The 23,235-nt window shown below is 43.5% G+C and overlaps 1 protein-coding gene and 1 pseudogene across 6 annotated transcripts in view; one reads left to right on the forward strand and one right to left on the reverse strand.

Annotated features, from left to right (window-relative positions):
* Sipa1l1 (signal induced proliferation associated 1 like 1) overlaps nt 1-23,235 on the forward strand; it is a 287,022-nt gene that overhangs the window by 98,299 nt on the left and 165,488 nt on the right. The window lies entirely within an intron of this gene.
* The window catches only part of LOC101986890, a 67,397-nt pseudogene continuing 55,672 nt past the window's right edge, over nt 11,511-23,235 (reverse strand).

The raw sequence follows: 23,235 nt of genomic DNA on the forward strand, positions 1-23,235 counted from the left end.
TTCTTTCTTTCTTTCTTTCTTTCTTTCTTTCTTTCTTTCTTTCTTTCTTTCTTTCTTTCTTTCTTTCTTTCTTTCTTTCTTTCTTTCTTTCTTTCTGCAGGGGCAGGGAGAGAGGTGGTGGCTCCCTTACTAAAACAGCATTCTGTTGAAAACTGAGTGACCCTTTTGTGAACTGGGCTTTCTGTTGTAATGAAGCCAATGATAGGAAGACAGCACAGGACGGAGGACGCGGTGTGCATGTGCGGCATCAGATAGAGAGATGTCTTATTTATGCACGCTTGTTCTCCTTAGCTGACCTGGAAGAACTGAGAACTTAGTCCTGCTTTAGGAAGTTGAGTGGAACGGGGCAAGGTGTTGCATGCTTGTGTCCCAGCATGTGGTTTGGTGGACTACTCAATGAGCCGCTGCTGGGGTGGCCATGGTTGTTGAATTTGAAGCATCAAATTGATGGCATTATTTAGCCTGTTCTAATGTGATGTGTTTTTTAATCAGCTCTGTCGTGGGCAGAGTGCTACTCTTTGGTTGTAGTTCTATTAGTGGTGTCTGGGCCTCCTACCATTTGCGTTTTTTCCCCATGTTACAGTAGCTGACAGGTTAATGTGGAACCAGAGTTCTCCAGCCAGTCAGTTCTGAGGTGCTTTTTGGTGTCTCCAGAAGTATTGATAAACAGATAATACTTCATGCAGTTGATTCTGAGGTGCTTTAGGGGAGAAGGGGGAACCCCACATGTGATAACAAGAACGGATGTCCAAGGTCCTTCCCATGCTGCTTGGGTATTGGAAGACAAACAACAATACTGGACAGGAGGAAAGCAGGGCAGCTACTAGAGCTAGCTCCTCTTTGTTACCGTGCTGGTCCATTAGACTTCAAGGTGAAACTCATTTTTACCCTTGCGGGGGAGATCATGCAAGTAAGTACAGGGACAGCAGCATGGATGCTCTGGTGACATCTCAGAGCTGGCATTGCACACGCTGCCATTGCTCTCTGAGCAGTATCTTAGGGAGTGGCCAGGGTGCTGGGCAGCTAAGGACCAATCAAAGCACAATCCTCTCTCAGGAAACATTAGCTTTAGTTGATAACTCTCAGAGAAACTGGGACAGTTCCCAGGCTGCTCCTCATTTGCTGGGATAAACAATAGCTTAGTAGAACTTGGTTGAAGGCAGAGGTAATAAAATTCACTGTTCTAATTATGTCCTCTTAGCAGGGTTATTTTACAGTTTATGTATTTAACCCTGCAGATGGTGCCTTAACTAGATATTTGTGTTCATTATTAACTAAATTAAATGCTTTTTTTCAGTAATGGTGTTTCTTTTGCTTAGTGTTCATCACGACTTTTGACAAACATGGGTATTTATAGTCTTAGGCATGTTGGCTTTTTTCTTTCATTTTTTTAAAAGGATTTATTTCAATTATATGTGTGTGTGTGTGTGTGTGTGTGTGTGTGTGTGTGTGTCTTTCCGTCTATGTGGACTGGAGGCTAGTCCTTGGATCCCCTGGAATTAGAGTTGTAGATGGTTGTGAGCCATCTGATTTGGGTACTGGGAACTGAGTTTGGGTCCTCTGCAAGAGTAACAAGTGCTTTTGAACACTGAGAGCCACTTCTCTGGCCTCTGACCAGTTAGTTTATAGTGAACTATTTTTTTTTTTTTTTTTTTTTTTTTTTTGGTTTTTCGAGACAGGGTTTCTCTGTGGTTTTGGAGTCTGTCCTGGAACTAGCTCTTGTAGACCAGGCTTTTGAGACTCCTTTGTTTGTGTGTACTTAATAATGTCACGTTTAATGCAGAGTGCAGATTGATGCACTTTCTATAAAAACAGCATGCAAAACCCAAATCTAATCTAGGAGCATAGCGAAATCCTGTGGTTTGTGTGTGCGTGTGTGATTTTAAGAAAGTGAGTTGTGGTTTGCATTGTTAGACTTTCAGCAAGTGTGTGATAGCTGCCACAGGTGGAGAACTGAGGCACTGAAACCTGGCCCTTTCGTTTGCAAATGCGTCATATAATGCTGAGCAGGCTGGGTGCAAAGGGTGGGCATGTGTCCATGAGGCTTCATGTTAACTGACACCTCGCTCTATGGGTGTAGATCTTGCCTTCACCAACTTTCTGACTTTGGCGAGTTGCTTAACACCATGTACATCATCTGCAGAATTGACAATGATTATGCAAGCAGTATGTGGGGACTCTGAAGGTTAGTATATGGGAAGTGCTGCAAACAGTGCCTGGCATGTATGACAGATGAGTAATACTGGAGTAGGTAGGTGTGCTTTGTGTGTTACAGGGAATCTCCTGTAATCAGTTTCTATTCTCTGTAAATGCATCTGTGATATTTGTAGGGTGACTTTTACAATGAGTGCTATTCTAGGTCTGAGGGCATGCAAAATACTGAAAGCTATGGTTTCTGCTTGGGAAGCTCAAACCTTTTAAAAACAAGCACCCAAGCTGGCTGGTTGGCTGCTGGTGGCACATGCCTTTAATTCCAGTACTTGGGAGGCAGAGGCAGGTGAATCTTAGTATGAAGCCAGCCTGATCTACAAAGTAAGTTTCAGGATAGTCAGGATGGTTATATAGAGAAACCCTGTCTTAAAAAAAACAAAACAAAACAAAACCGCCACCCAAATGGAATGAACAAATGAAGGTATTGCTGCAGTATGTAAGTAGAAAGCTCCCAAGTCTTCTGCAGTGCAAACATGGAGGATTAAGAAATATGAAGTGAGTGTTAGCCTAGAGGACAAAGGGTAAAGTTCCACCATGGGAACTTCCAGCTTCGCAGTTCTCAAAACCAGTGTCTTTCTGAGTCTTGTTTTCGTGCAGGGCTGCTGATTCATTTTAGATGAACCCAGCACTCTCTTTTAATCTGTAGCTGTTACTCTTTTCATGAAGCTAAGTGTCCTATCCTTACATCATCTCTCTCTTGGTCAGTTCCCTTTAGTAAGCCTTGTGCACTGTAGATGGAAGTTTCTGTCCTGCCGGGTCCCACAGCTGTTAAGTTCCAAATAACCACACAGCGGCTTATGTTAATTATAAACTGGCCTATTGCTCAGACTTATTACTAACTACCTCTTACAACTTAAAATAACCCATAATTCTTAACTGTGTTTAGCCACATGCCTTGGCATCTTTTCTTTCTTTTTTTTTTTTTTCTTCTTTTTTTTTTAGTTTTTCTGAGACAGGGTTTCTTGTAGCTTTGGAGTCTGTCCTGGCACTAGCTCTTGTAGACCAGGCTGGCCTCAAACTCACAGAGATCCACCTGCCTCTGCCTCCCGAGTGCTGGGATTAAAGGTGTGCGCCACCACCACCCAACTGGCATCTTTTCTCAGGGAGGCATTCTCATCTTGCTTCCTTTGCGTCTGTCTGGTGACTGCATCTCTGCCTTCTTTCTTCCCAGAATTCTCTTAGTCTGGAAGTCCCTGACTAGCCTGGCTACTGGCCAATCAGCATTTTATTTTATTTTTTGTTTTGCTTTGTTTTTGTTTTTCAAGACGGGGTTTCTCCGTGTAACTTTGGCTGTTCTGGAACTTGCTCTGTAGACCAGGCTGGTCTTGAATTCACAGAGATCTGCCTGCCACTGCCTCCCAATCATTGTTTTATTAAACCAATGGGAGTGACAAATCTTTACAGTGTACAAGAGCATTCTCTCACAGCAGTGCACTTGCTGATTCTGAAATGTTCTGGAAAATCCTGCCTATCACCTCCCCCTTTCTCAGACTGTCCCTTCCCTCAGTTCCGCAGAGTTATTTCCCAGAACCTTGTCCAGCCTGTTGCACCTGGTTGTTTCTCAGGTGTAGAGGTGGGTTCAGTCTGCACACAAGCTGTGCACAAACTGTGAGTGTCAGTACTGTCTCCATTTTCTTGTGTTATTTCTCTTTGGTTTTCTGTCAAGTCTTCCTACCTGTCTCCCTCCCAGAGAGCTCACAGAGCCAAAGCTGTGTATTTCAGCTGGCCGTGGTCATGTACACCTCTGATCTTAGCATCCAGCTGTGCAGGGGGATCAAGCCAGAGGCAGGCTAGGCCACATAACAGTTCCAAGACAAAGAAGTGCCCCTCCTGCCAGCTCCTTTCCCTTACCCTCTCCTCCCTTCCTTTTCCCTTTCCCTATGTCTTGCATTTAAGACAGGTTCAAGGACCTAAGTTACCCTGCCTCACTCAGTAGGGCAGTGGTTCCTGGAAGACCCTTTCAGTTTGCCATTGGGGCTCAGGCAAGAGGTGTTAGGACATGTGTAGAGAGCAGAGCCTTTAGACTGACCATGGCCAGCTGCTGTGACATTTACATGTGGCTCCAGGTCATCCTGGGCACAGATGACCCTTTCTCACAACCAAATAAGGCTGGCAGTTGATAGCTCCTGGGATGATGCTTTTCACCTGGGTGGATGTTGACTTTAGAGCTTCTAGGTGGGGCTGATGTTGATGATTTTATGGAACACCTTTGAGTAGAAGTATCAAACCCAATGCCGTGTGCCAGATTACAGACCAGTGATGAGTTTATGAGGTCCACAGCAAACAGCTTTCTCAGTGAATTAGGGGTTTGACAATGGAACAAGTTGACTTCATGTTTCTTTTTGCCATGAAACACTGTCTGGTACCTCAGCTGCTTTCAAACTAGTTCTGAGTTTTCATCTGGTTGTGTAACACATGAGGATGTTACAGGAAGCCTTTTGCTGTGTATTCTTATACAACCCAAAAGAAAACACATTAATTCAGTTCTTAAGCTGCTTTTGAGAATCTTGTGGGCTGAGGAGATGGCTCAGTTGTACAATAAAGAAGCTTGCTGCTAAGCCTGTCAGTCTCTGAGACTCACAAGACAGAGAGAACTGACTGCTACACGTTTTACTTTGACCTCCACATGCCCATCATGGCCCCTACACACCTGTGTGTGTACACTGGCGTGCATGAGCACATGCGTGTGCTCGCACACACACACACACACGCACAGATACAGTGCAGATAAATTAATGTACAAACACCATTTTGTACACAGCAAAAGGAGTGGAGGCCAGCTAGGTAGCTGCTTGGTGGGCTGCTTGTGGTCTTTGAGGATTTGTATCAGAGCTCTGAATCTTAAGATCTTGCGTCAGCGGTAGGAACTTTCTAGACATTGTGGTCTGCATCTACCATGTGAGGCAGTGGTAGTCTGTGTTGTGGGGTAGTGGTCTGCTTGCTCTCAAACTGTGGATGTTGTTAAGGGGTTGGAACATATTTCTTACTCTCTAATTAAATGTGCAAAACTTCCCGGAGGCATGAACATTTTAGGAATTTTTTTCTTCCATTCCACAGTGTGAATTAAGGCCTTACTACTTGCCAGAGACTGCTTTGGGCTCTGGAGTTGGAACTATCAATAAAGCAAGTACCCGCCCTCCAGAACTCACGTTTGAAAGTGAGGAGGCGGGGCATACTGAGGAAATACACAGGAAGCAACATTGCTGTTCCATAGCTATAGAATGGAATTAGGAACTAGGAGCCAGGGTCAGCACAGTTGGTTGCCCTCATGGCTGCGTGTGGTGGTGATCACTGCTCTGCTGAATGGAGCATGTCTAGACTTAGGGAATGTGTGTTCTAGTAAGTGATGCATATGCTAGATTGTTTTTGGCTACATGGGTGCTGTTTGAAGCTTTGGTAATTGATCAGGTCTTCAGATGACTAAATTCAGATAGAAAAAAGAAGAGGGTGGAGACCAAGCCTGGAGTTGAGTCTTAGAGGCCGAGTAAAGGAGACTAGGCAGGATTTGCTGGTTGGAGGTGGCTTGCAATCAGTCTGTGTTAAGCACTAATATGTGTTTTTAAGTTCTGGGAGTGCCTATGCCAAAGTTTACATGCACACCAAGTGTTAATAGATGCCTTTTAGACTGAGAACACCATTGCAGCTTGCCCAGTAGTAGAGCTACCCTTTGTGACGGCGCCATGTCATTCATGACACTCCAAACATGTAGAATGCCAGGTGCATGGCCTTTGGGGTCAGCTGGGTGAGTTGAGTGTTGACTAAGGGTAAGTTTTGTTTGTTAACAGCCTGTTTTTGTCAGTGATTTTATATTTGTTATGTTATTAAAATTATATATTATTTGCTTTAAATTAGTGTTATTTTTTTCCACAGAAATATGCTAAATATAAAAAACCTCATCAAATAAGTTCTCCAAAAATTCCATTAAGATGTGTTCAGTCATGTTGTGTATGAACATTTTGTGGCAAACAGACGTTGGTAAAGACTGTCAGCTCTCTTCTTCCAGTCTGCGTTTGTATGTCTCGCTCACAGGAAGGGAAGCTCTAAGTTCTGATGGTGTTTCCAGAGGACTTACTCATGGATAAGCTTGGCCTTTCAGATAAAAGCTGAGTGCATGAGTGTGTAGCATCCTGACATCTAAAGAAATGTACAAGATACACCCGAGGTCCTGGTTATGGCCTCTGCCTAAGCAGAACCTTTCATTCTCACAATGAACTATCCATATTTATTTGTTGAAGTTCATTTTTTACATGCACTGTGTAAAGAATAATCTGGGTATGTTCAAAAACTTTTAAAACATCCTTTAAAGATTCCCCGTAAGACTTCATTTTATACCTGCCCCTTTCCTCCTTCCTTCATTGCTTCTCTCCTTCCTTCCTACTTCCTTAAGATTACATTCAACAGGCCGGGCGGTGGTGGCGCACGCCTTTAATCCCAGCACTTGGGAGGCAGAAGCAGGCAGATCTCTGGGAGTTAGAGGCCAGCCTGGTCTGCAAGAGCTAGTTCCAGGACGGGCACCAAAGCTACAGAGAAACCCTGTCTCGAAAAACCAAAAAAAAAAAAAAAAAAAAGATTGCGTTCAACAATGTTTATCACTTTAAAAATAATTTAAGTGTGTAAATGTTTGCCTGCATATATGTCTGTGCACCAAGTTCATACATTGCACGTGAAGGCCAGAAAAGGGTGATAGATCCCTTGGAACTGGAGTTAAGAACTGTTGTGAGCTGCCATGTGGGTGCTGGGAAATGAATCCAGGTCCTCTGGAAGAGCAGCCAGTGCTCTTGACTGCCGATCCATCTCTTTGGCCCTGTTTATCACCTTTTAGAATAAAAATTTCATCGAGTCTATGTTAATAGTACAGAATAGCTAATTTGTCACCTATACATGTAGGGGAATGTCAGCCATGCTGAGAAGCATCAGTTTTTGATGCTTGAAGAACATTAAATGAAACAGAAAGGTACATGCTTTGTGATGCTAAAGTAGAGAACACACAGCTTATGTGCATGCCGCGATCCCAGTTCTTCAAAACAGTTTTCCGACGGCTCTGAGACCGTATGTTGTACTTACTTTATTTTTGTTTTTGTTATTTATTTGAGTCAGGGTCTCTGTGTAGCCCTCGTTGGCCTGGAACTTACTATGTAGACCTAGCTGGCTCCGAATTACTGAGATTCACCAGCCTTTTTGCCTCTGAGTGCAGGGATTAAAGGCTTGGATGTTGGGATTAAAGGCTTGGGCTATGCCTGACTGTGGCACCTATTTTAAATGTTCTAATTGCCACTTTAATTCAAATGGGTATTACTTTTCTAATGACTTCATTGTCTTTGTTACACTAATGGGTGGTTGAAAACTTTAAAAAGAGGCCTTTGAATTTGATTGTTGTAGAAGGTTGAGTTTAGAATGGCATATCAAGACAACAAGAATAAAAACAAACAAATTATTCTTTTAGCCTTTGTCATTATTTGTGATTAAATATGTAAAGAAAATTACCTTTTAAAATTAAATGTAGATACAAAACATTATTTTTCATCTGTATTATAAGGGTATTATAACTTATAATGTATATATTATATATTTCTAAATTTAAAAGTAATTTTTTTAAACCAAATTCTTATTGGACATTTATAGTGGTTATTGATGGTCATAATAACCAAGAGAAATGGAGTGAAGTAGAAATATGTACACTGTAGAAGTAGACGTCCCCGAACAACTTGTCTGTTCCTAGTTTTCTGATTCTCATTTTCCTGTTCTTTCTGTTCTTGTTACTTCCGGGCTTCTTATAGCAAGGTAGGTATGGAGAGAAGATGGCGGGAGTTGTCACCTGGTGGCAGTCTGTCATAGAGATGGGGTAATTGCGGGACCTTCCTGAAGAACACTTTGACAGTGCTAGGGAGGTGGCTGTGCAGCCAGAGTGAGGGGAGGGGAAGAAGCTTGAGACAGAAACCCTATCAGAGCTGGTTTCCAGAATGAGGTCATTCATTGGATAAGCTTTCTGCTGTAGTGGGAAATGAGAGGACCTGGACTAACACAGGTGTCCCTCCACCTCACCACAGACCAAGGGCAATCAAGCATGGCTGTTGATGGCTTAGCCCAGCACACTGCTCTGCTGCCCACACGCGTGTCGCCAATAGCCAAAGGCCTGGCAGAGATCAGCAGAAAGGACGGGTCTTCCGAATTCAGGCTGTGTTTGTGTCATGGAAGTCAAACTGTCATGGGCCAGGAGCTGACTTTTTTAATATTAAAATGGAGCCTCCTGGGCCTGTGCCCGAAGACAGGGATTGCAGATGGAGCACACTCCCTGGCGGGTGTGGGACTGTCCTGTCCAGTGCAGAGGGACTCTAATTCCCCGGTTGCTTTCTGCCCACTGTAATATGCCACCCACGCAGCTCCCTATACAGATTTGAAGAGTATGTTAACTAGTTTTAATTAAAACTACAAAGGAGGACCGTGGAGTGAGCATAAAGTTGATAATGCAAACACAAATGAGCTGTAAAAATTTGGCAGAGCTGAGTCTTCTCCCAGGGTAAGCTGGTATGAAGCATGGAGTTAACCAGGAAGTGAATTCTGCCTAAGAAAATCCAGTGCTGGGCCTGGAGAGCCAGCTCAGCAGTTACCCCTGCAGAGGATCTTAGTTCAGTCACAGGTGGGGCAGCTCACCACTAACTCCAGGGGACCAACACCTCTGGCTCTGCAGGAACCTGCATGCACCTGCACCTCTTTTCCCTCCCCACTAAGTCTTTCCTCTCCGCCTCACTCTTTTTTTTTTTTAATGAATTTATTTTGAAAAGAGGGCATCCAGTTAGCTGAGACATGTAGACTGTGGTAAAGCAGTTTGCTTTCTAAGTTTTCCTTTTTATCTTTGTACTGATTTTACTGTTAGGATGGGAGGAAGACACAGCCTTTAAGGACCAGACTCTAAAACGCCCCAGCCCTGCAGCCAGTATGCCTGGAGAGGGGCCTCTTTGGAGAGTGGTGTAGTTCGGCTTGCCTTGTTCTAGTCAAGGTGGGACTGTTAGCTACTCACGTGTCCCTGTGCAGTTCTTAAGCCAGGTCCTGACTAAGAAGCAGCCATTCCTTATGTTTGTGACTAAACTACTGTCATAGGATTTGTGAGGATAGTGTTATGGGGAAGCTTAGTGTGTTCTGCCTCCCTGATCTTGTTCTTGGTGGAAGTGCTGGGAAACGTGAAAGTGGTCACTTCAAAAGGTAGATTTTCCTTAGAGAATTAAAAAGGAGCCCAATAGCCATGTTAGAAGAGGAAGCTGGGAGCACCCTCGTGGTCTGTAGGTTTTGGTATTGGAAACTTTTGGGAGAGAGAACAATGGGAGAAAAATAAGGTTCCTCATAGCTGCTCCATTACAATAAAAGTTTTATTAAAAATGCTTTGCATAGTACACATCCGTGGATATTTCCTGCAGGTGCGCGGTGTGTATGTATGATGTGCTTGAAAAGGCCAGAGAACAGGCTGAAGGCAAGCTGAGAGTGTTCCTGTGCCACCCTTTTACTGGTCGTTACTGGTTTTGCCTGAAAAAGTAAAAAGATAATTCAGTAATTGATACTTTATAGAAGTGGTAGGCTAATAATATTTTGGCAGACTGCAGAGAGCTGTTTTAGGAACCAATTTTAGAAGCCAACTCCTGATGTAGAATGGGAATTGGTTTCTGTCCCACCTTGGAGGTAGCATGGTGAGCTTGGGCACGCATGTGGCTGCATGTTGAGGACGGGGAGTTGTGTAAAGTCATTGGGGGACACAGGTGGATGACTTCTAGTGAACACTGCTGGATGTCTCTGAGCCCCTGCATCTGGGTTCCTGCTTGTAGCATCAGCCCAAGGCCAGAGCCAGGTCCATGGCTACTGTGGAGCCTGTTGACGGTCGGATGCTTGCTATTCAGCAGCTGGATTTTGTGGGTGAGCAGCTGGCTTTGTAGAGAAATGATCTGAAGATACCTGTTAAAGTATTTCATAAGTTACCTTGTTCTAGTAACGCTTTGTTTGTACATTTTCCATTAACCTAGAATCGGTTTCTGTGGCAAAACACAGTACAGTATTTGTATCAGTTCATTTGATATGTTTCATGTTGGTTAAAAAAATTAACATGAAATATAGTTGTCCTTTTCCTTTGATGTATAGTCCATGGATGACGTGTGATTGTGGAACAGTCCTTGACCCTCCCCGGCTCTAGGTCTGTGGGTGTCCATTCCTTGTCCCGCAGCAGCCACTGCTGATCCTGTTTCCCTGTACTTTCCCTTTAGGAGGGTTCATTGTGTGGATCAGTGTCGGAAGCAGCTTTCTTTTGTTCTTAACGTCTGAGAGTCCCCTGAGTTGCTGGCTTCTCCCACTGTCGGATCCCCATTGTCATGTGCTGAGGGGTGCTCATCCAGCAGCTCACTGAGGGGCATTTGGGGTGTTGCAGTTTTTGAGTTTAACAAATCAGTTTATTATGAACATTTGTGTATAAGTCTTTATATAGAGCTATACTTTTTTATTTCTATTGGATAATTGCCCAGAAGTGGGATTATCAGACTATGCTGTTGGTATACAGTTTATTATTGAAGATGAATTCTTACATGTTGCTCAGGTTGGCCTCAGTTTTGACTGAAGTGATTCTCCTCCCTCATCATCCCACATAGTTTGGAAAATAGGTATATGTACCATTTTTACCTGCATTTAACACTTTAGGACCTTGCACACGTACCCTGTTTTCCAGAGTGGCCACGCCATTGTGCATATTCATTCATATCACAGTGTGCATGAGCTGCAGCTACTCAGCATCCTCATTGGCATGTGGCCTTGCCAGAGTGTTGCCATTTAGCTGTGTTAGTGGACACGTAATGATGTTTTAGTTCCCTGAGGGCTGATGAGTGGACACTTTGCTTCACAGTCTTCTTGCTGTTTGTATATGTCCTTTGCTGTAAAGTGTGTCATTGTATTTCCTTTGCCCAGTTTATAATTAATTTGTTACATTTCTTGTTGAGTTTTCAGAGAACTTCTTTTAAATTTTTATCTATTGTGTTTGTGCATGCACACATGTGCATGTATGCTGTGTTTGGTGGGGAAGGTGTGTGTCTTGTGTGTCACAGCTAACATGTGGAAGTCATAGGACAAGAATGTAGGGTTGGCGCTCTCGTTGCACCGTTCCCTGGGGCTGGCTCACCAGAGGACTTTTAAAAACAAGTCCTGAGTGCTTTATTGTATATGATTTGCATATATTTTTTCTAGTGTTTAATTTATTTTTTCATACTCTTTTTTTCCCCCTGGTGAGCCAGAAAATAACTTTATTTGTTCTAGGGAGCTGGACTGCACTCTCAGAACTTCTGAAACTGTTTCTTGGTGCCAGCAGCCTTAGTGACCTTGAGCACATTGAAACGCAGTCTTGCTCAGGGGCCTGCACTCTCCCACAGTGACAGTGTCGCCGATCTGTACATCCCTGAAACGGGGACAGGTGCACAGACATGTTCTTGTGGTGTTTCTCAAAGCAATTGTACTTTCGGATGTAATGAAGATAGTCCCCGCGGATGACAATGGTCCTCTGCATCTTCATCTTGGTCATGACACCGGACAGGATCTGACCTTGGATGGAGACATTGCCAGTGAACGGGCATTTCTTGTCAATGTAGGTGCCCTCGATGGCCTCCTTAGGTGTTTTGAAGCCCAGACCGATGTTTTTGTAGTACCCAGGGAGTTTTTCCTTGCCAGTTTCTCCAAGCAGAACATGCCATCTTCTCGGCAGCCTGAGGAAAAGAGAGCTACATACTCTTTTTTAGGGGGTTGGATGGGCTTTGGTTTTTTGAAGCAGGGTCTCACTATGTAGCTCTGGCTGTCATGGAATTCACTGTAGACCAGGCTGACCTTGAGATCTTAAATTTACAGAGAACCACCTACCCCTGCCTCCCAAATGCTGGGATTAAAGTCATGTTTATATTTATATTATAAAAGTACAGTCACACCCAGCTATATTTTTGCATATTCTTTTTTTTATTGAGAAAAGGAAAAAAAAAGTTTCCGCCTCCTCCCAGCCTCCCATTTCCCTCCCCCTCCTCCCACCCTTATTTTTGCATATTCTTAATAGTATCTTTTTGTTTTTCAGAGAGGAAGTTTGAAGAAGTATGATTTGTCCCACCCCCCCCCCCCCTTTTTAAAGACTTGTTTTGGGGATAAGTGTCCAGAGTAATTCTTTGGGTTATTACTACAAGGTTATGAAATTTTGCCTTTATATTTTCTTCAGGAACTTTCATAGTTTTACAGCTTACAACTGTATAAATAATGATTTACTTTGGTTTTAATGCTGACATAAGATCAAGGTTCCTTTTTCCTTAGTCAGGGTCTGAGGACTATTTCGCTGTTTACCGAGAAGGTAGTTTTTCTCTTGAATTGCCTTTGAATCTGACTTTGGTTGTTGTCACTGTGACAAAATGCCTGTGTAAAGCAGTTTGAGGACAGGAAGGTTTACTTGGCTCTTGGAGAGGATGCAGCATCCTGTGGTGCAGACGGCTTGGGGCACTGCAGAGTCTCCCCTCCTCACCTGGGGAACAGGCTGCACAACTCGTAGACAGGAAGTAAGCCTTGGCTCTATAACCTCAGGGCCCACCTTCCTCAGCTACCCACTTGCCCCAGTGAGGCAAGGTTCCACAATATTCCAAAGAAGTGATGCCAGGTGGGGGCCAAGTGTTCAAATCTGTGAGCCTATAGGGAGGGATGTTCATTTTTCAGTCTACAGTGGTAATCTCAAGGACAGTCAGTTGATAGGGGCTTCCTTGGTCTCATTCCCAGCCTCCAGTGTGGAGCTTTAAAATGGGACAGGTTGTTTCCTGTGACTGCTCAAGGAAGGGAGGACAAGGAAGAAAGCCAACCGTGGTTTGCTTCTGTTGAGGTGTCAGAAAGTTCCTGTTTCTCAGAGCTGTAGGTAACCCTGGTTGCTACTGCCTGCCACACTGTGAGAGTGCTTCATCCTGGGAAGGGAAGCTTCCCCTAGCTAGAGCTTGGAGGGTTTGGTTTGCTCTCTCTGGCCTGCTGTCTGGGTCAGGCCTTATGTCAGGACTTGGAGTGTCTACGGGGTAAAATGGGGCCCCTGCTTCTGTGGTGGTCCCTGCACTTTTAGTCTTTGTGTCTGCTGAGCCATTGCAGTGTGTTGCAGAGCCCTCAAAAAGCTGCCTCACAAGCAGTGGTGGCGCACGCCTTTAATCCCAGCTCTCAGGAGGCAGAGGCAAGCGGACCTTTGTGAGTTCAGGGCCAGCCGGGTCTACAGAGTGAGTTCCAGGACAGCTAGGACTGTTAAGCAGAGAAACCCTGTCTAGGGGGGGAAAAGAGAAAGAAGAAGGTGCCTTGTGAGTTATATTATGCTTATGGCTGCCCCTGGGGGAGAGAATGGACAGTGTGTGGCTCTTTCATCTTGCTCTAGAATCGAAACCTAGTGTAATTATAAATGCAGAATTTGGAGTTGTGTTTGGTCTGAGTTGTAGAGATCCTGAAATAATAGGCAATCTGTGCAGAGTTGTTTCACTTAGACCAAAATAAATAAAAATTTTAATATATATATATATTTATTTATTAAAATTTATTTTAAAAAGGCATAGTCTTGGCTGGGTCGATTGGCATTGTACAAGAAATGAACCATGGGGGAAGTTGCCACTCTCGTGAAATTCCGTGGTAGAATTCCAGTCTTGTCTTCTTGTTCGAACAAGGGGCAGTTTAAGAGAGCCGTTGGTAGGTGGTTTGTGAATGCCCATTCTCATCTGACTTGTGCAGAAATCTGTCTGGATTGCTGCATCCTTTGTCCTTTTCTCATCCTTGGCCTATTAAGAGCGGCTTGGCTTCTGATACTTAAATATTTAGTTGAGTGGCATCTGTGTCATGAGTTGATTGTCTTTCTAACCCCTTTTGTCTAAGCTAAAACGAGGATTTGAGAACACAGGGAGATCTAGAAAGGAGAGAGTATGGATGAGCCCCTCATTCTCTCAGGACCTTTAAAAGTCATGGAATATTATTATCCACACAGCTGGTGAAAAACAAATACAGTTCAGTGGATTCCTAGTAGAAGCAGCTCCATGGTCTAGAAATTAACCAATTTATTTTAGGTTATTGTCTATCAGTAGAAAGCCATTAAAAATTAGTATGGAGGGAATTTTATATAGTTGATCATTAGTCTCTTGAATTCAATCTCAGGAGGCCACATTAATAGAGTCACAGCAGGGTAGGAGAACAGATAGCTAGGAAGGCCTAATATAAAGTAATTAAGAGTAACTCACTTGGCATTTAAATGATAGAAAATGAGAGTAAAACATACAGATGGAAGGTGCTGTCCATGCTGCACTATCTTTAGAGATACCACATGGTAATGAGTTGCATTCCCATTGTTTGCTATGCTTTTGTTATTTAAGACTAATTGTAGGAACATTTGTGGAATACAAGTCACCTTCATGTGCCAAGTGCCTTACATAGTCTGTCCCGTGACATATTGACAAGAATCCTCTGAGGCTGGCTTGATGAGTCGGGAGCAAGTGGCATAAAAGAGATCAGTGTATGGGATTACCGGCACATTGTCTGACTCTAGGCCCTTCGCCCTTACCTGGTTAACCTAATATTCCCCAGTTGATAACTGATGGTAGAATGCTGGCCTAGTGCTGGCTGGATTGTGTCACTTGACACAAGCTCGACTCATTGGGGAAAAGGGACTCTCAGTTGAGAAGATGTTCACATATAGGAAAGCCTCTCAGGAGTTTCCTTGATAAATGATTGATGTGGGAGGTCCCAGCCCATTGTGGGTGGTGCCACCCCGTGCAGGTGGTCCAGAGTTGTATAAGAAAAGCTGAGAAAACCATGAAGAGCAAGCCAGTAAGCAGCACTCCGCCATAGCTTCTCCTTCAGTTCTTACCCTTACTTCTTGAGTGACAGATTGGGACCTGAGAGGTGTACAATGGAATAAACCCTTTCCTCCCCAAATCGCCGCTGTTCTGTTGTTTATCATAGCAATAGAGACCCCACCTAAGACACTGTCCACGTACAAGGGTGGATTTGATATCCAGAACAACAAATGAACTAACAAACCTCCATGAAAAAAATCCAAACCACACAGAACCTCTGGAAAATCTACTGTCATTGAATTGAGTTAAATTCTGATAGAGAGGAAATTGTAAAGATCACATTAAATATTAAGTATTAATTGTGCATTAAAATATAGCTGAGGTGTATTGTGACTATGTATGTCAAAGCTGGGAAAGATAAGTGTTGGATTTAATGATTGTTCATTTTGAACCAGACCAGGGTGGGGAGGAAAGCCTGTTTTAGGATTTATTATCCTGAGAGCATTTGTTCTGCCAGTTTGTCCCATGTGTGCTTGAGGTGCGTCATCAAAAGCACCCTTCAGTGGTATTGGCTGAAGTGAGTCATTAATCCAGTACCAGGGGATCAAATCCAAAGGAAGACTTAGATAGGACTAGGTTCAGGAAGAGAGGAATTTGCTTGTTTCCGCAGGAACAACTTAGAGTCCTGATGGGGTTAACCTCTTAGCCCCTCCAGATGGTCTGATAGAGAGGATCCTTGTTTGGGTTTAGGAGAGATGGATCCTCCTCTGCATCCTTTCCCCTCTTTCCCAGTTAATGGCAATCAGAGATTTATACTTGTAAGAGAGTAGGACCCTGCAGGAATTGAGGAATGGTGCTAACATCCTGTGCAGACGGATATTTGTGCCTGGAGGCTCATGTTTATACAGTCTTTCTTTGTGAATCTCCAGGCAGCAGCCAACACAGAACCATCCCAGACAACTTGTGTGGTATTTTTCCCTTTGAGGAACACAGTGTTGGCTAAGCACAGAAAAGATGTTTTCACTGTGTCCACAGAACAAATGACTGGTACCGTTGTTGGCCAAGGACATACCATAGTGTTTGGAGGTAAAACTCTTAAAAGTGGTCAAAATTTAAAGATGATTAGAATTAATTATAATTAATTTTGGGACAGGGTCTTATTTATTAATCCAGACTGACTTTGAAATCAATATGTAGTCCAGACTAGCTTTGAGCTCACAGCTGTTTTCTTGCCTCAGCCTCTCAAATGCTGGGATTGAAGACATGAACCTGAAATATTCTTCACGTAAGCCTAAATATTTCTTTTAGATAGGAATCATGTAAAGATTGGTGAGTAGTTTTGTTTACACAACAGTTGATTATAAAAGCATTTGAGTGTGAAGCTGGTCGTTTGGAACATGCTTTGTGGTATTTTCGGATGCAGTCGCCTTGGTTCTTAGTGAAAATGCCTCTCAGTTCACTGTTTGTTTGCAGCATTTGTGCTTTGTGCAGATTTATAAATGGACAGTTTGATTCTGTTTCTGCTGAAGTCATGGATGACTACTGGGGGATTGCTTCTATGCAGAACTCTGGACATCAAAGAAGCTTAGCGATTGCAATGGTAATAGCTAGAGAGGAGCCCGAGACGGGAGTTCTGCTTCGTGGCCTTACTTGGCTTTCCGGGACTCTGGGTTAGTAACCCGCCCCATTGCTTATTTTCCACATCATCACCAGAATTCTGAATGTATGTCTAGCTATGTTTATTTCTAAGGCTTCTCACAATTCATAGGTCATGTACATGGTCTCCAATCCTGTGGTGGTAACCTTCCTATTCTGGGCAGCCATTGTATGTCACCTTGGTGCTCTGGAGTTCTGCCCCATTCTCAGATCAGGGGCTTGTGCTATCTTTGTCTGGGCACCTCAGGCCCCGTACAGAAACTTGTGCCTCAGTGTTTGGCAGTGCAGTACAGACTGGGTGCTGAAGTAGCCATTCGAGGCACTACAATTCCAAGGCAGGAGCTGGGAGACCTCTTCTGTTACCCAGAAATTGTGTGGTTGTATCAGTTTTTTTTAATGCTTTTTACATTATCTTTGATATGCAAATGCTAGTTAAATACTTTGTCTTTTTAGTAATAAGCATCAAATTAACAACTACAGTATACACATTCTTTGTCAAATTATTTGATCATCTGTAGGTTAGCTTTGATTTTCCAGCAGTTGCTGGCTGGAAATGGCCGCACTCTTCACTTGTCCTTCAGGACCTGGGGCTGGCGGGACAGGAAGGGCAGTCTGCGCACAGCCCTGTCTGGGTGTGCTGGGATGAGAATCTTAGTTTGAATCTGGGTGTGTGGTCCAGCTCAGCGGAACACTTTGCTGCCCTGTTGCTTTGCTCTTCCTGTGTGATAGGACTTGCCTCACAGCAGGAGGCCTTGATGGCTGACTTGTTAGAGTGTAGCAGTTTGGAAACTGTGAGGAATGGTGTGTGTGTGTGTGTGTGTGTGTGTGTGTGTGTGTGTGTGTGTGTGTGTGTGTGTGTGAAGATAGAAGTGGAAATAGAATTGTTTCTGTTAGCATCCACTTGGATTTTATTCATACATAGACAAGTCTGTACATTGAGTTAAGGTGGAGTGATTCTGACTTTCCTTTTCTTCAGTCTGTGATTGTCTGGTTCTGCTCATGATCTCTAGGAATTATGATGCTACAGGCGTAAGCAGTGTTGGGATGCTTGGTTCTTGGGGGAGTAAGCGATAGAACAGGGGTATTTGTGCAGAAACAAAGGAAAACCATGTCTTATTATGTCAGATGAGTTGCTCTAAAGTAGGCATAGCTTTTAATACATTAAACGCCAGGGATACGGAGTGGAGCTAAGAATGCTGTTGCATTTAAATCTCTGATTGTGAGATAAAATAGTGGCAACCGAGTTTACACACTCGACCCCCAACTTGACCCTTACTTAACCTCTGCCTGGCTTGTAAACCAGGAAGAGGCCTTGTGTAACTAGCTTGTGTTAGCATGCTGTTGATGTTTAACCATCCTTTCCCCTGTGCCCTGCCTAGCTGGCCTCTCTCCAGGGATCCGTGGCACTCTCCTACCCTCTAGCTTCCAGATTGGATCACTTGTTTCCTGCCTACAGAAGACACCATTAAAGCATACTGTGATTTCAAAGGCTAAGACTCATAAATGGATATGTGACAGAAAAAGACTCAACCAGGAACTCAGTGCTAGTGCTGCTTCTGTGTTTACAACCACATTTTACCAAGCATCCTAAGCACTTTTAACTGTTCTTCAGTACCTACAGTGAAGCTTGTGTGTGACGAGCGGGAACAGGTATCGTTTGCACAGGGCTTGAGTTGTATAAATTAAATGTCTGTTGGGAAACTGTTTAGGGGTGGTGGTTCCACCACGTCTAGAGAGGTACGCTGGCTGCCAGCATCCCTAGAGTGAGGACACAGTTGGAGCTCCAGCCTGGATGTCTGCAAGACCAGACCAGGACTGGGGCTGGAAGGGCCACTCTGAACGTCTTGCCCATTTACTTGAAATTCCTTGACCATCCCTGACTTAAGAGGATCAAATGTAGTGCTTGAGTGGGCATGTAGCCAGCCCAAATAAAATCTTACTTCTATTACAAAAGGAGAGGAGAAGCCAGACTTGAAATGTTGACTCTCTGCCATCATACACAAACTTATTTTTAAGCCATGAATCTGTCCAACAATCTTCCCAAAATTTAGAGGGAACTAATGTTATTTAGGGAATTAAATTATTTTTCCATTCAACCTCCTTTTTTTTTTTCCGACAGTCTCTTTGTGTAGACCAGGCTGGCCTAGAAATCACAGAGACCTGCCTGCCTCTGCTTCCTAAAGTGCCAGGATTAAAGGTGTGTACCCCTTTACCCAATGATTTAGGGGAATTAAAAAAAACAAAGCAAAACTGTCCTTTTGTAAAACATGTTAATGCACACTTATTCTTCACTAATCAATACTTGGTTAAAATGGTATTGGCGAGCTGGACTTAGAGTAAAATTGATATGAGGTGTGACAGGTTCCATCATGCTTTGGGAGCAAAGGTGCATAGAGAAGTGTTCCTGCTGAGCCTCCTGCAGTAAATGTGGCCTCCGTCCCCTGCACTGCAGCAGGCGTGTGCACAGGCTCTGGCACCATTGATCAGCACCGTCGTCTGTATGGTCTCTAGAATTTCTGTCTGGTAAGTCCTCTGGAAGGAAAGGTCTGCTTGTTCCCTAACCTGAGGAGTCTGCTGGGCCTCCAGCCATCTCTCTTCCTCTCTCAGTCCTTTCGCTGTGGTGTTGTCTTTCACCAGGTCGCTCCCTTGCCACTGGCCCCGTGGGCTGGCGCTTGCTGTTACAGTGTTCTCTGACCTCTGTTTAGTGCATCTCAGAGAGGAAGCAGAGGGTTTGCCTGAGGGAATGAGCTAGTCCTTGAGAGCACTCCAGGCTGTGCTTGCTTTGACTCAGGAAGCATGTTTTCTTCACACCGTGCTGTAATTAAGTCAGTGCTCTTTGCTTTGGTACAGCCCTGGCATTGCTGCTACACGTGGTCAGAGTAGTCCTTGGCAGTTCCCATGTGTGTGGTGCACATGTGTATAGTGTGTATAATAATTAGCATGTGTATAATGAATAAGTGGATGAGCAGGGAGAGGAGAAAGAAAGACTATGATTTCTAGTGTCCAGTTTGACCCGCTCAGCCCTTGAGGACACAAGATGCTGGGATCTAAAGAGTCAGTTTTCCACTGTGCTTGTTACACAGAAGGAGCCATGCATACTGCCTGGCACACTTTGGTGTGGTGGTCTTCATCTTTGACTGGGGGATTGCTCCAGGTTGTTCATCGAATACCTGATTCTTGCTGGCTTCTGTGTTCTGGAGCTGCAAAATAGAAAGGAGTAGGCTCTGCCTTAAGTTTTCCTAGAATCAGGGTGGGGATACCCATGCACACCCCATCCTCAGTGTTTAAGTGTTGAAGTGATTGATCAAGAGTTAGGGCAGAGGAGGTCGTTAGGCCTTGTGTCCTTCTTAAAAACATTATATTTCCTTTCTGGCAGGTACTCACTGATCCTTCAGCCTGTTCTCTTTGAAAAGTAGGCATGGCTGTAAGGCCCCTTGGGAGGCAGTGCTGAGGTCTTACAGCAGGCACAGTGCGCAGGCTCCAGGCTGCTTTTCATGTTGACTTCAGCATTAGGGGATTGTGTGGCGTAGGCTACCACAGCATCTGTATATCCAAGGTGGAAGGAGCAAAGTATGGACTCTGAGCAGTTGTTCCCTTTATGCCATCTTTCCTAAGCTTGCTTTTACCAGCCAGAGCTAAGTGTTGACTCATGGAGCTTTAAGGGAAGCTCCAACAGGTTGTTACAAAGTCATGTGTCTTGCTTCCTGTGGATGAGCTGATAGTTCACTTGGCAACTAAAGGAAGTGGAGCGTGGGTACTGGATAAACAGTAAGTAGCCTCAGACACTGCTCACTAAATGTTGGTGAATGACTATGTGAATGAGTGTGTGATGATTGAGCAAACTAGTCAGGGTGGAGTCTAGGCATTTGGTGCCGATGCTGTGTTATGTCTAAGGGTTTTGCCCTTTTTTGATTTTGCACTGCTGGGAATCAAACTGTAAGTGTTCACCAATTAGCTACATTTTCAGCCCTCTCCTTATGACATGGGATTTCCTTGTAGCTCAGGTTGGTTTTAATCCTAAACTCTTCCTGTTTCAGCCTCTTCTGTGCTGGGATTACGTGTGAGTGTCACTACTACATTTGGTACTCCATGGTTTTTGAGTCTTGAAATCAGGGTGCTTTTTTAGGTACCTGAAAAACAAAATAGCTGGAATTGCTCTGTCCTCTGAATCATATTAGCATATCTTTAAATCCATAGATGAGACCAGACTTACAGGTTGAGAGACAATGGACTTCTTAATGTGCACACATAGTTCTGATTTTTGTTTCATCACTGACTGGTCAAATTTATCTAAATAGTTTTACTGAGTTACTGTTATTTTGGTTTCTAGGAGTCAATGTATAATTTATATTCTGTATTTATAGATTTTTTTAGAGATGTGTTTTTCTTTTCTCACCTCTGTTCTGTGGGGACTTTGCTAACTTGTATATTGAAGTCAGTATACTTGTACTATTGGAAAAAGAACTTGATGAAATGGTTGATACAGGTCTGTAATCCTAGCATTTGATGGGTAGAGCAGGGATATGGTGAGTTCTCAGCCAGTCTCTTTGGGTCTCTTTAAATAAGATTAAAGAAACGTTATTCTCAGGACTTTTAAGGCTTTGAAGGCCATAATTACTTAGCAGATGTATAACAGGAAATTCATGGTTCTTCACATCTTCTCACCTCTGAGTAGAGGTCACAAGAAACTGGCTTCATTGTTTGAGAGGCTGTTTTGATCAGGAAGGCCCTGTGAACTTATACTCTGGAGAGAGCATTTCCTGTGAGGCAACCTAAATAAGTTTTTGTTGGCATACTCTTGGGGTAGCCGTGTGCCTTGCACAGCACTGAGTCCACTCATGACTTCATTCTGTTCTGCTGAGCAATCGGAAATGAGTTTCTCCAAAGCACCCTCAAGTGAAGAAAGGCCCCTTGTGTCTGTAATGGGAAGGGCATTCCAGGACCCCTTCGCTGCAGGATGGCTGGCTTCCCAGCTGCCTCCTTGCCTTGTGGAGGACACCAGTTGCAAAGAGAAGGCTTTGTCTGTTGTATATAAAACCAATGTTGTTTAGGCTTTGCTCAAGCAACTTCAGTTGCTTAAGAGCCCAGCGAGACATTCTTCACCAGTTAATAATTTAAATGAAGGTCAAATTTAGAACCCAACTTACATTAGTTTAAAAATAGCCATTGCCTTAGAAAGCTGAGATATGGCATATTGGGGGCCTGAGGATCTAAAAGGTAAATTCAATTACATAGGTCTGTAGTAGACTTTTAAAGGCAGTGAGCACTTGAGACGGTATGAACCCCCATGGAAGCCATCTAACTTAGTTAGGACTTGGGACCCAGTGTCTGGCATGTACATCGTTTGGTTTTGTTTTTTTTTAAGTTCATTAGAGAATAGAATCCGATTCTTGCGTAGTAATTTTTTTGACTATTTTATAGACTGCTGAGGAAGTATTAGAGAACATGGGGACTGAAGGTTAGTTTCATGTTGACGCGGTCATTGCACAGCTGTGCTTTGTGGTTGATTTAGAAAGTCAGAATTTTCCTTAGGTGACAGTGGAGACGGAATAGAAGAGAAATAGAAGTTCTTTCCTGAGGCTGGAAGTCAGCTACCAAGTCCTGGAACTTAACATGATACGTTTGTGCAAGTGTATAGATACAGACGGTTCTCTCAGGCCCCGTTTGTTGCATGTTTATGTCCCTATCATACAATGTAATGGATAAAAAGTTGGGCTTGATTGAGTGCTTTTTAATTATCAGATAAATAAGCATACTTTGCTCTTGCATTGATGTATTTGAATTATTGCTTTAAATTTTATGTGGAATTGGAAAAAATGGCTAAGCTTAAAGCAAATATTTGAATTAATTTTACTTGAGGAAAAAAATCCACTTACAATCTGAAGTCGGCGTTTTTTTTCCAAATGACTTAAAAATGTAAAAACACTGGGCTAGAGATCTGTTTCAGTGGTTAAGAGCACTGGGTGTTCTTCCAGAGGACCCAGGTTCAATTCCCAGCACCCACATGGAGGCTTATAACTGACTGTAACTCAACTTCCAGGGCTCTGGCCTTCATGGGCACCAGGCATGCATTTGTGCACAGACATATATGGAGCAAAACACTTACAAACAAAGCAAAATGGGAAAAAAAATAAAAACACATTTAAAAAATTCTATTTATGTGTATTGTCTGTGCGGCATGTGCATGTGAGTGCAGGCAGGTACCACGGGGGTCAAAGGAGCCCCTGAAACTCCTGCTGCACTAGGCTGTGGCGTGCCTGTTGGGAATGGAAGTCAGGTCCTCTCCAAGAGCGGCAGTGCTCCTGACTACTCCCCACTGTGCTCCCTCCATGTTTGTTTTTAATATAGAAAAACTTGCATTAGTTTCTGGATCCCGCTTTTGTTGTAGTCATCATTCAGCCTTGTTGAATAGTTCCCTTGAGGCTTTTAATAACATCTTTTAATAATTCTTGTGTTTGACATTATGCCTTTTTGATCGTTTCAGCCACAGTAAATCATATATTATTTTGCAACTCTACTGCATCTATAATGTTATTTTCTTTACAGCAAAACAAGTATCTTTTGAAAAGAAAAA

The sequence above is a fragment of the Microtus ochrogaster genome, chromosome 1 (assembly GCF_000317375.1).
Source record: "Microtus ochrogaster isolate Prairie Vole_2 chromosome 1, MicOch1.0, whole genome shotgun sequence".
Lineage (NCBI taxonomy): Eukaryota > Metazoa > Chordata > Mammalia > Rodentia > Cricetidae > Microtus > Microtus ochrogaster.